We start from the raw sequence: 16,602 nt of genomic DNA, 5'->3' as shown, positions 1-16,602 counted from the left end.
CTAAAACTGGTCCAAGAACATTTTAAAGTGACTCTTCACAGTGATTTAAAACTGATCAGGTTCAACATCCACCTCAGATATATGGTCTGCACCACAAGATTAAACACAGCACTTCCTCACTACAAGGGCCATCAATATAACATGGTTGGTGCATTAAGGCAAGTATGATTAGGGTTCTCAGTAGATGCATACCATTGGGTTTTGATGCTTGGAAGTAAAATTTCAATCTGCATGTTTTTATGATGCATGTTGAATCTGCCTGGAGCATAAGTCTTAATTAGCCTTAATTTGCCTCCTGCATAATTTCCTAGACTACAATTTAAACTTTATCAGCCAAGAATATCGCAAAAATAAGTATGAACTGACCAGAGGTAACTGGTCACTAATGTCATGTTTAGTTGGCATTTTTGACTCAAGGTTAGATTATTTTGAGAATATCTTTGATGTTTATGAGGTTAAAGGAATCAGTTATGACTTAACTGGATTCATTTTTGACCAAATATCAGCATTTGATTACCTGCCCAATAATATACATGTGGCTCTACCAGCAGTAAAACAATACTTTTTCAAAGGCATTCCACTGCACATACCATTTTACAGCTGAACTCTAGCCTACTGCTTTTGAAAAATTTCTTATTATGACAAAAAAGCAGCATATTTGTGCATTCTACTGCAACATTACAGAATCAAGTGGGAATGGCATAGCTTGGGACCAAGAATTTTTTTGCTGCTGTACAAAGTATTTCTGAATATACTGCAACATATATGCACTTATATTAGGGACTAACATTTTAATGTTCTGGGGCAGGGGACTAACACTTTTCTTTAAATTTCAGTATGTCAACAGCTGGAAAAAATATTTTTTCTGAATTATCTGTTTAATGCAAAATAGCACATTATTATATCCATTACATAATTTTAAAACTAATTATCTTGAGATAAAGAAAACAGAATATCACAGCTCAAATAAAAAGCGCAGACCCCCCCCCAAAAAAATAAAATGGTCAGTACTTTATAGCAAATGAATCTGAGATGTGACATAAATTGTTGTATAAGCTGTAATCTAAAAACTGTAACTCAAGTGGGACACTAGGCTTACACTATAGCCAACATCACATGAAAGACATTATGCAAACAATGAAGAACCTGTTGAAATGATTAGGAAGTGTTAACACTGAAGCCTACAATTTACTAGCTATAACCAGGCAAGAAAACTCTGAGTTGGATATTTAGGTTTCACTGAATAGTTTTGTATTTTGACACCTAAGTTTTAGGGTAGAAGGCATGAACCTAATATAATAAGCCTAGCATTTATAAATTCACACAGAAGCTAAATCTGTAATGTGGTTTAGATTTACTTTGAGTTAGGCTTGAAAATGGGTTGGCTTGTCTGGTGACTGCCTGTCAGTTGGATTAGCATTGAAGATCAAATGCGTAACTTCGACTGCAAATGAACAACCAACTTGGCTTACGTATTTACTTATGTCTGCTACAGAGGTAAATATATAAAAAATCGAGATGGTTCAGCAGTGATGTAAATTGTTACTGTACTGGTGAACTTTATTCATGCATAAGGCACATACTGATTTTGTCACAGAAAAATATTCAAAGTAGCGCTTTGCTGTCAAAAATGAATGTAAAAAAGAGGGTTGGTGGCAGTGTTAGTTCTGTATAAATTACCACCAGCTGTAGAAGGAATTAACCTGATTGCCACAGTCAAAATCTCTCATGCATGCTTTCTACAAAAATCATTAGTTTGTTTTTACTTGTATCTTCAGTGTAAAATTATTCTCATTTTTCTGCAATAGGTCGTTGTCGGATGAAAATTCACCAGATAAACTGTCCAGTGAGACCTTGTCAGAGAAGTCCAGTAAAACATAAAACACACTCAACAAACAAGAAAGTATTTAGTGGACTTGAGAAATCATGTGAAATTCAAACAGAAAACTGCTGTCCTGAAACTGGATTATTAATCAGAGTATGATAAATAAAAACATGTATAGCTCCGAAAATCAAAAACAGCATATATTAGATTATACATGATATAACTGCAAAATATAAGAAACATTGTTATGTAGCTATTTGTAATTTCCTAAGAAAATCTATACCTTTCCAGCTTGTTGTTAGCAATACATGTACATGATGGTGAAACAGATGGTAAAAGAACTCAGGTTGATTATATCCTTAAAATGCATCTCCATCAATATACTAAAGAAACTAATGCAATTTGTTGAATGGAACTGCAACACATGAAGGTTACATCATACCAAGGCAATTAAAATGCCTTGCCCAAAAATAACAATAATGGTCAAGATGCTAAAGTCTCAACCACAGGACCACTACACCCCCACCCCCACAATATGTCTACAGTACTCATAATATCCAGTCAAATAAAGAGTGAAAGCTCATTCTGTAACCCCAAAAAAATATGCTGGTAGATGTCAGTACTTCAGTACTGACTAACTGTTGTGGTATCATTTGATTTGAATTAACAATCAGTCAGTACAACTTCTTAGATTTTTAATTATGTTTAAATAATGGTACTGTAATATGACTTCTACTGTATACTGTCAATATGTCAGTAACAAGCTGATTATGTATTTCTTCTTTACCTCATATAAATGGTGCTATATAATGAAAGGCTTCTCAAAATTTAGCAAGTGAAAAACCAAAAAAATTCAACAATGTCTTGAACCAGAAAGACTTTGTCAGTGTATCCCCTAGGTGTGCAAGACTGAGAGTCAAAAATCTCCAAAATCTCCTTGGTGTCAAAACTGGGGGTAGGACTGAGTAAAAAACATACTTTGGTATCAAAACTAGGGGTCAAACAAAAAATTTGGGGGTATCTGAAGCGCAAATGAGGGTAAAGGGAAACACTGCCTTTAATTGGTATTGTTATGACTCTAGGTCTTAAAAAAAGTAACAGAAGGGAACTGAAACCAACAATTTAAGTAAAATTTAACAAACAATTTATTGCTCTAAGTTACAAAGTAAAAATTTAAGAGGAACTTACATTATTGAGAATTAAATCCCAAATAAACCTAAATGTCCTATCACAAGTCCAAAATTACAGAATGTTCCAAATGAATTCCAATAGTCTTGAATGTGCAGATGTATCAATAGACTCGAATGTGCTGATGTACCAAGTCCTGAATTCTTTGATATACCACAATTATATAATCCAGTATGTCTTTGAACGAGTTCTTAATAATCCAATAGTGTCTCAGTCCAAAAAGTCAATGATCACATTGGAATTCTAATAATTTAAATGAATAATTCCTCTCAAATTATATCTGAACACATCTACAAACTCTGATCACAGAGTCCCAAAAACTGATATGAAAACAGAAATGAACAATTGCCTACCAAATCAAATATATACTTACTTCACTTGACCGATGTCATAATAGACTGTTCTGGTAAAACCAATCATCAAAATGGAAAATGAGTCTATACTTACTGCTAACCAAACTGACCTTGAATTCTTGATCCGTAAACATCTTGTTTTAGAATCATGACAAAAATCAGGTAGACATTAATGCCACAACCATCAATCATAGACAAAAATTAATCACACAATATTGATATACATAACAGTATATTCAGGATGAAAAGGGATTCTGATATTGCTCACTGTATAAAAGTGCTATTGAAAACAATGCCTGTTCACACGGACATGAAAATGTACTAATCCAATTGTAATATCCAATCTGATGACCCCAAGAGTTATGATCCATAACTTGTCCTTACTGGATTACTCCTGTATCTGCATAAACCACTTCTTTTTTTTTCTTTAATAACCATACTTGTAAAGGTTTACTGAAATTATACTCAATATTCTGAGTAACACTAGCAAAGTACATTGACATAATAGATAAATAATTAAGCATGACATACTGCCAAGAAAAAGCATGCCTATCTACCTACCTGCCCCCTGAATACATGCTTCCCCCATGATTCCAAAAGGGCATGGTAATTATCCACCAATAAGGTACCTTCAGCTCCTAAAAGGTTCTTTAAATATGTATCTCATGACCAAAAGGATGCCTTTTTTCCATCATGAATTGTTGTTCTTATTGTTATTACTCCTGTTGTTGTAATAATAATAATAATAATAATAATTTCAACTCCTAAAATGTTCTTTAAATATGTATCTCATGACCAAAAAGATGCCTTTTTTCCATCATGAATTGTTGTTCTCATTGTTATTACTGCTGTTGTAATAATAATAATAATAATAATAATAATTATTGCAAAATTAGGAAATTATAGTAGTTGACTTGTAAAGTTCTCAAAACCCTATCTTTCACACGCATTCCATCAACGAAGTTGCAGGAGTAAAATCCTTAATAGTCTTTTTCAGTATGAGTTTGTTGCCTTCTTTTATATCTTTCTTTACAAAAAATACATACAGCAGTAATAATTTGAAAGGAAACTAAATCCAAATTTAGTTATGTTCATTATTTTAAAATCTTACCAGCAGTAAAAATAATCAATAACTGCAGTGACTATAGATCAAATAGAAAATTCCTAATTTTATTTGGCCTCATGTGTTTCTTCCGTTTTCATGCTTCTGTTAAATTCCTTGGATAAACTATGATTTAGATTGCTGAAGAGCAGAATCTGTGTCTTACCAGTTTATCTGACGTAACTTTAGGAAGAATTCGGAGAAAACCATTCAGCAGCATGTTGTGTACCACTTGATTCTGTCCTTTCAAAAAATGTAGTAGGAGACTAAAATGGCAGTAGAAATTCCCTAATTTTCAGCTTCAATCTGGATCAATAAACTACAGGTTAAATCATTAACTTACAACAAGTGAAAGCTATCAGAAACTATCTGCAAGAAAACAGTTTTGTGACAGGCCCAGTCTCGATGCACTGTATTAGGAATCTCATTCTTACACTTGTAAATGACACTGTTTAGTGCTTGTTACAAAAATGTTTACAAAATCAATATTCTGTTTAGACAAACAAAATATGACCTATTAGGCAAAAAAATATATATATTTCTGGTCAGCTGACCATCCCTGATTCTCACTGCTTACCCCTGCATTTTTCCCTCCAAGGTAAAAAAAACCCAAGTATAATGAAAAATTTTTTTGGCCTTACTTGAAAATAGTTTGAAATTGTCACCACATACAGTGCTCAATGAAGAATATTGTTTCAGACACAGGCCCCAATTTCACAAACAATGTCTCTAATTCCATGTACCCAAAAGGGCCATATTTTGCAACCATTATTTGTCACACAATGTTACAGTTGATATACTGTACTTTAAATGTGTAAAGAAATAAACAAAATCTATTAAAATTTATTAAGATCTCAAGAAACTTCACGTAAAGTAATGTTTCTATCTACACTTTTGATGCTGTTCATAGGTGCTGCTTAATTTGTTTAACCTATGCTGAATTACACAAGTGTAAATATGAGCATATGGCAGCTCAATTATTTTTCATTATGATTCAACCTGAAACATCTTGAACAATGCAGCAGCAATTAAAGACAATCAAAATAGTTATTCAAGTGTTTCCACCAAAATAATTTTTAGCCAATCTTTCCTTTTTATTTCACATTCGCCAATGGATGGCTGATTTTTTTAAAACAAAGACTCAAAAGTCATTATAGTTCACATTTGTACCTTTAATTACCTATAGAAGTTTTTTTTTAAAATCAGGAATTGTATTTGACCTAAACTCTCCTGATTACAACAATAAGGTAATCAATTAACAACTGGTTGTACTCAGCCATGTATCACTGCACCGGTCACTGGAAAAGTTCTGGTCCCTGGTAAACTGGTTTTGACTGATATCTCTAATGCGTGGACTGATCATGTACAAACACAGTTATGTTTTTTCTGTTCACTTAATTTTCTTTACAATCAGTTCATTTTCAAAAGTTGTAGATTTCAACTATGAAACAGTATGTGTGGTAGCTTGCCTTAAAAATGGTATTTTTGTAGTACCGCTGGTGGAATCACATGTATGTTAAGGACAAGTGAACACTGATTACAGGAAATTACAGCAATCTTATCCCCATTCATAAGTCACATGCTTCACTTTGTAAACAAAGTTTACAGCTTTTGATAGCAATACAGTAAGTACATGATTATGAGGGGAGTAAGTGATATGATCCCTCACTTCCCTACCCCCACCTGTTATGGTGCTTTGGTTATCACTGTCAAGGAGATGATTGACCAGTGTTATTGCCCAGATCAGGTAATTAATAATATAAAATATGAAAGTCATAGATGGAATAACAGAAAACTGCAAGGGGGGGGGGCAGGGGGTGTAGTGGGGGGGAAATGGGCTGTTTAATGACTCAATCCTCCTTTTAGAATCATGTTGATAATAATCGTCAATGAGTGCTTTTTCTGTTAAAGTTGTTCATTACCCTGTATAAATTACAATTAGTTTCAAAATGTCCAACATATGAGAGATCGCTAACATTATTCCAACTGGTTTAAATAACCATCACATTTACGTGAAAACATCTGTGTATCAGGTCACAGCTTTATGGTTTGTTGATTACTCTACTTCCTGGTGTGGTATGTAATAGTATAGAGTGAAGCAAGGAGTCAACAAAATATGAAACCAGACTAACCATTGATACACCACCAAGGAAGATTCCTTTTTTTCAAAAACATGCAACATTAATTAAGTCGAAACTTAATTTTTGTATTATTCAGTTACTACAATAATGATGCAGTGATTTAATTGCAAATAATAGTTAAACTTCTTATCATCCTTGTGGATATCTCCAAGTGCCAATTCCAGAATTCTCTGAAACTCATTTGCCCACAATGGTAAACTGCTCCAGTGGCCTAGTGGTTAGAGCATCTGCCTTGGATGCGAGAGGTCGTGGGTTCGATCCCCTGCAGAGTCACACCAAAGACTTATAAAAATGGTACTAACAGCTGACTCACTTGGCATTCATCATTAAGAGGTTAGTGTTAGGACTGGTTGGCCTGTTGTCAGGATAATGTGACTTGGTGGGACATCATGCTACATGTCTGCGGCAAGATGCCCCAGTGCTAGACATCACATGTAAACTGCCACACAGACATCGTAGCAATATGACTGAAACATTGTTAAAGCCTTGGTTAAAAATCCAAAATCATAACCACATAAATGCCCACAATGGTCTGTATCTGTGAAACAAAACTCTTTATATTATAAAGTATTCATTTTGCTTGGTTGCCTTGATATCTTTATCAGTTATGAATGAGTTGGCTAATTTAAGGTAGTTTAATTATGTTGGCTAATTTAAGGTAGTTTAATTATGTTACACAATTACACAATCTAACTTATAATAGTGTTTGACTAATCAAGTGATGAGTTCACCCAACATACAACTGGGGCTACTAGATCTTAAGCATGTAGGATTTGCATGACTTTTAACTTTTCTTTTATTCTACCTCCTTTGATTCAAAAGATGTGATAATACAAAGGAGGCCAGCTTTTAATCGAGTGCAATAGTACAACAAATATTTCCACAAGTTACATATCAAAACATGGTGGGCACTTAATTCTCAGAGAAACACTCATGGATATGGCTGTTACAGCAGACTGATGCATCTGACATTTAAATACACATTGCATTTATGATGATTACACTTAAAAGAAATTCAAAGATAGAATTAAAACACAAATTTCACTTGACAAAAAAATTATTTAATTGGTATTTATTTATTAAAGTACTGCCTACATTTGGCATAAGTGGCATTTTTATTGATCAAAATCTCCTTGAATATCATTACATTGGATGTATTAACAATGTTGTTTGGAAAGAAAATGTAACAAATTATAAAACTTCTTATTAATAGTAGGGACGACAAAGGTTTTTGAGCCGTTTCTTATAAGCAGCTTGAAAAGAAGATATGGTAACAGCATCTTTCAGATGAATAATAAAGTTTATTTGAAAAGGATATCTATAAAACTGATAGAGTTATGTCTTTTTTATATACCCATACCCTCAGGTGGCGCTCACCAGATAATATGTACTTTTGAGAGAGTGACGTATGTAAGGTGAAGTAGTTCGCATTTAAAACATGCACAAATGGAGAGAATGTTTGCATACCTCTAAGCTACATTAATGTAATGTGGATGATATTTCTTTTGGATATTGTACTTTTGGAAATTTTACATGATTTAAGCACACTGCTAACTAAAATGACTGCTCCCTTGTGTTAAAAAATCAGTCTGAATTAGTCTAAAGTACACTATACATAGCAGCTATTAAAATAGGGAAAATGAATTTTGCCAGACTAGACAATACCAGCTTCTGAAAGTGTAATGAATGAATTACCAAATATATAAAATGTAAAAAAAGTTATCAGCTCTTTTTTATACAATTTACCTCTGAAGTTCAGGAAGTGAAAATGACCAAGTAGAGCTAGCACTTTTTTGAAAGGTGCACATTGAAGTAAGGCCAAGCTGTATACTCTATAACCCATAGTACACCCATCAATCATACACCAAAATAAAGGGAATTAAAGGTTCTTTGCATTATACCTAAGATATACAAGGTGTTTTTTAAATAGCCAGTATAACCAGTGAGGAAAGCCGGAGACATTCTTTTTCTTTAAAATCCTAACCCTATGCAAAATGCAAAACTGTATAGCGCCACCTCAGACATTTTTAGGCACTCAGATTACAGAAAAAGATCAGAAGGACACTATTTAGGTGGCGCTCTACAGTTGCGTATTTTGCATAGGGTTAGGATTTTAAAGAAAAAGAATTTCCCCAGCTTTCCTCACTGGTTATACTGGCTATTTAAAAAACACCTTGTATATCTTAGGCATAATTAAAAGAACCTTTAATTCCCTTTATTTTGGTGTATGATTGATGGGTGTACTATGGGTTATAGAGTATACAGCTTGGCATTCTTCAAATGTGCACCTTTCAAAAAAGTGCTAGCTCTACTTGATCATTTTCACTTCCTGAACTTAAGAGGTAAACTGTATAAAAAAGAGTAGATAACTTTTTTTACATTTTATATATTTGGTAATTCATTCATTGCACTTTCAGAAGCTGGTATTGTCTAGTCTGGCAAAATTCATTTTCCCTATTTTAATAGCTGCTATGTATAGTGTACTTTAGACTAATTCAGACTGACATTTTAACACAAGGGAGCAGTCATTTTAGTTAGCAGTGTGCTTAAATCATGTAAAATTTCAAAAAGTACAATATCCAAAGAAATATCATCCACATTACATTACTGTAGCATATAGGTATGCCAACATTCTCTCCATTTGTGCATGTTTTAAACGCGAACTACTTCATCTTACATACGTCACTCTCTCTAAAGTACATATTAATTGGTGAGCGCCCCCTTAAGAAAAAAGCTGCATACATTATAAATGTAAAATGGTTGTCGTACTAATAGGTTTAAACTATGAACTGATGATTATAGTCCATTTAAATGTTGTTTTCATGTTCCTATAGATCATATCAGTGTGGGGTTTTTTAAGGTACAAAATGACATATATATTTTTGAAGCGCAAAAAGGGAAAAGATAACTTGTTTCTTACAATATGAGTAAAATACTATATAAAATACAATTGCTTTCACTGCAAACTACTAAATGTAAGTGTAAATAGCTTTTATTCATCCTTACTTACAAATAATTATAATTATAATTCACTCTGTAAACCTAAGAGCAAAACTTTAATTGTTGTATTCTAAAAGAAAGATACAAGTCTCAACACAGTGCTAGAATATGAACTGAGTGACTGCACTGACACGATCAAATTGTTGCATTTTACTTGGAAAATATTGCAACACTATAAATTATCAACTTCTAAATATCTAAACTGAATGTTTCTTATTTACTGCATGAAGTGAATCTTTCTAAAACTGAATAAAATCTACAATTTGTCATAAAATATTAAGCACAACAAGGAATTATATCAAGGACTTGACTTAAAACCATACTAAAAAAATTCATAACACTTTTAAACAATAAACATTTATACAAATAATTCCACTTCACTGATAACTTGGCCATTCTGTTGTGAAACAAGCATAGCTGTGATAGGACCAGTAACAGCTGTAATTACACTACGCCTCTTGAACAATTTCTGGATGGCCATTTTTGTAATCCTCTTTGAGAGTTTAAGTGTAGATGGCATTTGGGGAACTTATATCCTGCAAATCACAATCATATACAATGTTGTAAAATTTAGGAAATCAGCTACTACACTTAATATGGGCGCAGGCCACTTGCCCTCACTGAAGGTATGAATAACCTTCTTTTCTACAATAAAATTTCATGTACAGGCGATTCCTCACTTGGACTATCTGTGGCATCTTTAATTAACTGAATCAGGTTATTTTTCAGTTTTTCTATTGAGTATGTCTTACCCATTTTGCTTATATTTGGTTACATTTTTCTATCTTTTAGCTTGTTTTAAGACTATCTGCCTGAATCATATTTGTGAGGTTATTGCCTTTCTTTTCTCTGTAAATTTTTAGCTCTGCATGGATGTTCTCAACATAATCTGGTCTTTGCCACAATCCACAATGAAGAATTGTATTTGTGTGTTTGGATTTTACTCTGAGTGCTCTTTTATGTTTCTTTTCTAGAGCAAGTTGTTTTTTTTGCACAGCGTCTTTTCGTCTTGCCTCAATTTCTTTCAGCCTTTCTTTATATTTGGCTTGTATTTGTCAACCTTCTTTTCTACATTGTTAGATTTTATCTTTATCCGTCATTGACAGTGACTCCAGCCATTCTGAAGTGTTATTAAATAATAATAATAATAATGAGGACTTTGTAATGTGCCTAATCTTTAGAAGCTCTAAGCGCTTTACAACCTTAGACAACACCTATAAGATAATAAACATATAATAATATTATTACAAAAACAAACACCATGAAGTTAGAAAAACATTAAAAAATAAAAAACATGCTAAGAATATTTCAGGCAGAAAACATTATTAGGTCTTTAAGTTTGTTCTTGCAGTCGAAATAAGTGAGTTTTGAGAGTCCTCTTGAATGTAATCACTGTGTCTGTGTCTAAGTTCAGTGGGCAATTCATTCCACATTGCTGGGCCCTGGTATACAAAAGAACGCTGTCCATATGACTTTGTTTTCATAGTGGGAATAATGAGTATATGATTGTCAGAAGAGGAGTGTAAGTATCTTGCTGGTGTGTACACATGGGTGAGATCGGATAGGCATGTTGGACTAGAGTCCGACAGTGAAACGTAGCACAGAGAACAAATTTTGTATTTGTTTCTGGATCGAATGGATAGCCAGTGTAGGGTACAGAGCAGCGGGGAGGTGTGCTCTGATCGCAATACTCTATGTATGACCTGAGCAGCTGTGTTTTGAACTTTTTGAAGTTTCTGGAGTAGATAGATGAACCAGACAGAATTGAGTTACAATAGTCCAGTCTTGAATGTACTAATGAAAATACAAGTACAGATGTTTCTTTTTTCTTTAAAGATGCTAGTATACCTTAGCAACAGATATAATTATTCAACATTAAGACTGATTATCATAGACTTTTTTGTTACAAAAAGCCACCTGTAACCTTTATACTTACAATCACACTGCAGTCAATACACTTCTGCATGTGTGACTGGTTGGCTTGTTCTACAATGATATCACAAATAACAGCAAACTGAGCCTTGATGCAGCTGAAGCTATTGGTTCACCCAGGTCATCATTATTTTTTATAGTAAAGATAGAGAAATCTGTTAGAGAAAACAGTAATCATTTTTAATTTACACATGATGTTCAACAAAAAGCATGACATATTTACATTTAGTCCTAAAATGTAAGACAAATCACATGATATTTTTGTTTTGGTGCTACATCTTACTGCCTAAATAACGACTTTGTGTAGCGAGTTTCGATGCTGACTGAAATCAGAATGAGACCAAATTTTCAAGACTATCTCACAAACTTGGCAGCACATACTGAAGCTTTTCCACAAGTTTAAGTCATGTCGGCTTAGGTGGAATTTACTTACTCTGATGACCTTCTTTTAATAAAATCAAATTCTCGCACAGGCAAATGTTCATGTTTTCAATTTCCATTGATGCACATTTCAGCTGGTTGGAATGCAATGGGAGACAGGAAGGCTGAAATTGGTTAAAAGGATGATAAATATATTGATCGAAATGATGCTATCCAAACACTTTCTTCAATATTAGTTTATTTTTTTTTGTTTCATTAAAGAAACGTTCTTCAACCTAATCTGATTTTGGCATTCCTGGCTTCCATTGCATTCCAAATAGGTGAATGGAACATAAAAATGTATGCACTTGCTTCTGTCAGATTTAAATTCCAAAGTCAGCAAACTAATTATAATCAATTAGATTTAAATTTGTGGAAGAGGCTGCAAAGTGTGAGAGATATTCTTGCAAAGTTTTCCTCTCATTCTACTGTCAGCTGACTTGAGAACACACTACACAAGGCTTATATAATGGCAGTAAGACATCATACCAAAACAAAAACATCATGTGATATGTCTTACGCTGTAGACTTATTGACATTCTGAAGATTTTCTCCAGAATGGAGCTGCAAGGATTTTAAAAATATGTTGGTCTACAACGAGTTTTCTTCTCAAGTGGAACAGGCTTTGGCACATCATTATGGGGAAACTATTAACTGGAAACAAACTGTCCATAGTTAAACTGCTGAACTTGTGCGTGATTCTGAAATATTACACATTAGAATTCGGATGGGGTGGGGGGCACAGAGGACCTCTAGCAAACTCTCAAAGAGGACTCTCAAACAAATATTCACGTCCAAACAAGAAAATGCACGCAGAGAACTTAATATCTGAATATACAATTCTCTGTATGTATCCTCTGTAGCCATACAACTGTCCATCTAATTATTCGGATCCCCAACACCCTTTTCAATTTCACTAAATTCAGGAAATTAATTTCGTCCTTACTTCCTTTAAATGCTGGTAACTGTGATTAATTCATACTGCAAACGTACACATCAACTGGTACGAAATCGTAGCAATGTTAGTTCATGGGTTTCAGAGTCCTCTTAAGTAACAGTAATATATCAACACCAACCTCTTGTCAAATGCTCCCCATCGCCATATTTAAGTCTTCTGCTAAATCAATCGGAGTAACCTTAGCTCTACAGATTCAGGATTCTCTTATGAAGAGTCGACCTCATGAGACTGTAACTGAGGGAGCTCTACAAATGTAATGAAATTCTGAGAAAGTGGCCTGTGAAAGGTGAAGTGTTTACATTTGTAACATGCACAGTGGGGAGAATATTTATATATCTGTATGTTAATTTCATTTGCTGTAGCTGAAATATCTTGGGACATTGTACTTGTGGAAATGTTACATGATCTTATCATATTACCAACTACAACGACTGCTCCCTTATCCTAAAAACTGCCTGAAATAGTCTATAGTACACTATCTTACGCAGTTATTCAAAATAGTGGAAATGAATTTTGCTTGACTAGAAAATACCAGCTTCTAAAATTGCAAAGAATTAATTACTTTGTTTACAATTTACCTCTAAAGTCCAAGAAGTGAAAATGACCAATAAGAGCTAGCATTTTTTTAAAGATACATATCTGAAGTAAGGCCAAGCTATACTCTGTAACATATATTACATCAATCATACACCAAAATAAAGGAAAGTAACGGTTGTTTAACAATATTTAACATGTACAAGTTATTTAATAGCCCGTATAACCAGTGAGGAAACCCAGGGAAGTTATTTTTCTTTAACAAGTTGCAAAATATGAAAATGTTGAGCGCCACTTTCTGTTTCTGCAGATATCAGTAGTATATAGGGCCAACTGGGGATCTTCGGGATTTTACTGTTAAGAGGTGGATTGCACTACATGGTCAATGGGAATTTAACATGGGAATGTCACCATGGGGGTCAATGGGAATTCAACATTGGTGACGTCATGAAGTTTATAGAGTCAAAACTATTTATAGGGTGAAAAGTATTACAAAGGGTTGATAGGAACAAACATAGACATACAGAATCAAACAAATACACATCCAAACAAAGAATATGGAAACACACAGAAAAGAGGACAGAGGTATTCCAAAGAAAGACTCACAGACAAAGTAGAGACTTTAAAAAGAAAGTCTATTGAATGGGTACAAAACATTCATTCAAATATTTGCATGGGCTCTATGGCCTGTGCTTTGGTCTAATGACTATCCATTTAATACATGAAAATTTCGACATGGAATAAACCTGTTTACTAGTTCTCAATTTCTTGGTTCTCGAAAACTACTTTTAAAAATTAAAGCTCATGCCTTCAAAAAACATATAAAATGTATATACATTTCATAAAAAAATGACCTTTTCATACAAAAATTATTGTCATTTTTTTAAGAAAACGCTAAAACAGGAAACAAACGATCAAATAGGAAAAAGTTCGTGCTTCTCTTTTTATCCGTCACACACGTAGTTTAACTCTGGTCAGGTACCACTTGTGTCTCAGTGTAGATGTTCCCATCACGTACTCCCATTCATTTCTAGATCTGTTGCTATATTCATCGTGCTAGGTACACCTATTGATAAGCAGATCAATGGCGGTCATTGTCTTCTTCCCATGGAGGTTCAACGTATGCCATATGAATGGTCACTTTTCCATCTATGATGTCAAATTTTTCTCTCATCACCTCCACGTCTTCAATAGCCCTCAAAAGTATGGAAGAAGTTAATTTTACAGGTTTACTAAACCCGAGACATACAGGAGAGTTCAAACTGAAGTGAGAAATATATAGGCTCAAACGACATCGATCTTTGACTTTGCACCGACGTTTGAGTTCCTCTAAAAGCGAGAGTAGTTAAGTGGGATACCCTAGGGACAATGGGACTTAGCATTAAAAAGACCCCTGGGACACTCTAGGGACAATGGAAATTTAACATGGAGAAAAATCGTGGGTCACTCTAGGGACAATGGGAATTTAACATAGAGTTTGGGTCTGTCTAGGGACAAGGGAAATTAACATGGGAATAGAGTTTGGGTTTGTCTAGGGACAAGGGGAATTGAATATGGGATTTTTTTTTTTTTTTAAATTTTTTTTTAAATTTAAATTTAAATTTAAATTTAGAAAAGGGGTAGGCAATGGAAAGGCTATCTCTTTTCGAGAAATATGGCTGGCCCTGAAAAGGGCCTTTGGGTTTATGTTAATATCAATATTAACATAGATGGCATCTGTCACATCTTCTTCTTCTTCTTCTTAAACTCCTTCTAACTACCGGTCCATACACAAGTACCCTCTTGAGACATCCTTGTCTTTCTATGTAAACTCTCCTCATCCATTGACTAGTATCTGTCCTATTAACAACAGTCCACTTGGACCTGACATACATGAGCATGTCCGTCCTAAACATCATGGAAGACACAAAGGTGGATGACTCAATGAGCGGGTACAAACACAAACACACAAACACAAACACACAAACACAAATACACAAACACATACGCTAAGAAACAATAAACAAATCCATAATCTACTATCCACACAATCGTACGTGAGCGGGTACAAACACAAACACACAAACACAAACACACAAACACAAATACACAAACACATACGCTAAGAAACAATAAACAAATCCATAATCTACTATCCACACAATCTTACGTGAGCGGGTACAAACACAAACACACAAACACAAACACACAAACACATACGCTAAGAAACGATAAACAAATCCATAATCTACTATCCACACAATCGTACGTGAGCGGGTACAAACACAAACACACAAACACAAACACACAAACACAAACACACAAACACAAATACACAAACACATACGCTAAGAAACAATAAACAAATCCATAATCTACTATCCACACAATCTTACGTGAGCGGGTACAAACACAAACACACAAACACAAACACACAAACACATACACTAAGAAACGATAAACAAATCCATAATCTACTATCCACACAATCGTACGTGAGCGGGTACAAACACAAACACACAAACACAAACACACAAACACATGCGCTAAGAAACAATAAACAAATCCATAATCTACTATCCACACAATCGTACGTGAGCGGTTACAAAACCCAAACTATACTCTCCACATACGCTAAGAAACAATAAACAAAATCCATAATCTACTATCCACACAATCGTACGTGAGCGGTTACAAAACCCAAACTATACTCTCCACATATGCTAAGAAACAATAAAGAAACCCATAATCTACTATTCACACAAACATACCTTAGCTCTTACAAGCACCAACACACAAACACATACCCTCACACTATCTTAGAAAAGAGTTAGTGTTTATATTCACACTACTCTACCTACACATTGGCAAATTGATGGTTATTTCTTTTCTAGAGTATTGGGTAGCCCTGAAAAGGGCTGTTTTTTTGGTACTTCATGGACACCTGGTTAATGGTGGCACCTTCCAGGCCTGGCTCCACATACACATCTTATCCCCCAATTACTTTTTACTTTTTGGGGGGAGAGAGCAGAGGCAGGATATGTCGCTTCAGAATCCCAATTTTCGCTCTCTGGGATTCTGAAATTTATTCTTCTTCTCTTCTTTTCCTTCTCCTCCTCCTCTTCTTTGTTTCTTCTCTCCTCCTCTTTGTATCTTCTTTCCTCTTCTTC

General features: G+C 34.3%; 1 protein-coding gene across 5 annotated transcripts in view; it reads right to left on the bottom strand.

Moving 5' to 3' along the window:
• LOC149808356 (EH domain-binding protein 1-like) overlaps positions 1 to 13,117 on the bottom strand; it is a 205,686-nt gene extending 192,569 nt beyond the window's left edge. For 4 of the 5 annotated variants that reach the window (XM_089976051.1, XM_089976077.1, XM_089976070.1 and 1 more), the window contains exon 1: positions 13,038 to 13,117. The gene's annotated coding sequence lies outside the window, so the exon portion shown is untranslated. Of the gene's footprint in view, positions 1 to 12,907 lie in introns of all 5 variants that reach the window. The other variant, XM_089976057.1, reaches the window with a different exon arrangement.
• Positions 13,118 to 16,602: the final 3,485 nt, after the last annotated feature.

This window comes from Sinohyriopsis cumingii, chromosome 1 (assembly GCF_028554795.1).
Source record: "Sinohyriopsis cumingii isolate HCF-2022 chromosome 1, ASM2855479v2, whole genome shotgun sequence".
NCBI classification, from domain to species: domain Eukaryota; kingdom Metazoa; phylum Mollusca; class Bivalvia; order Unionida; family Unionidae; genus Sinohyriopsis; species Sinohyriopsis cumingii.
The sequence above is the reverse complement of the archived record's forward strand: the minus strand, read 5'-3'. Positions and strand labels throughout refer to the sequence as shown.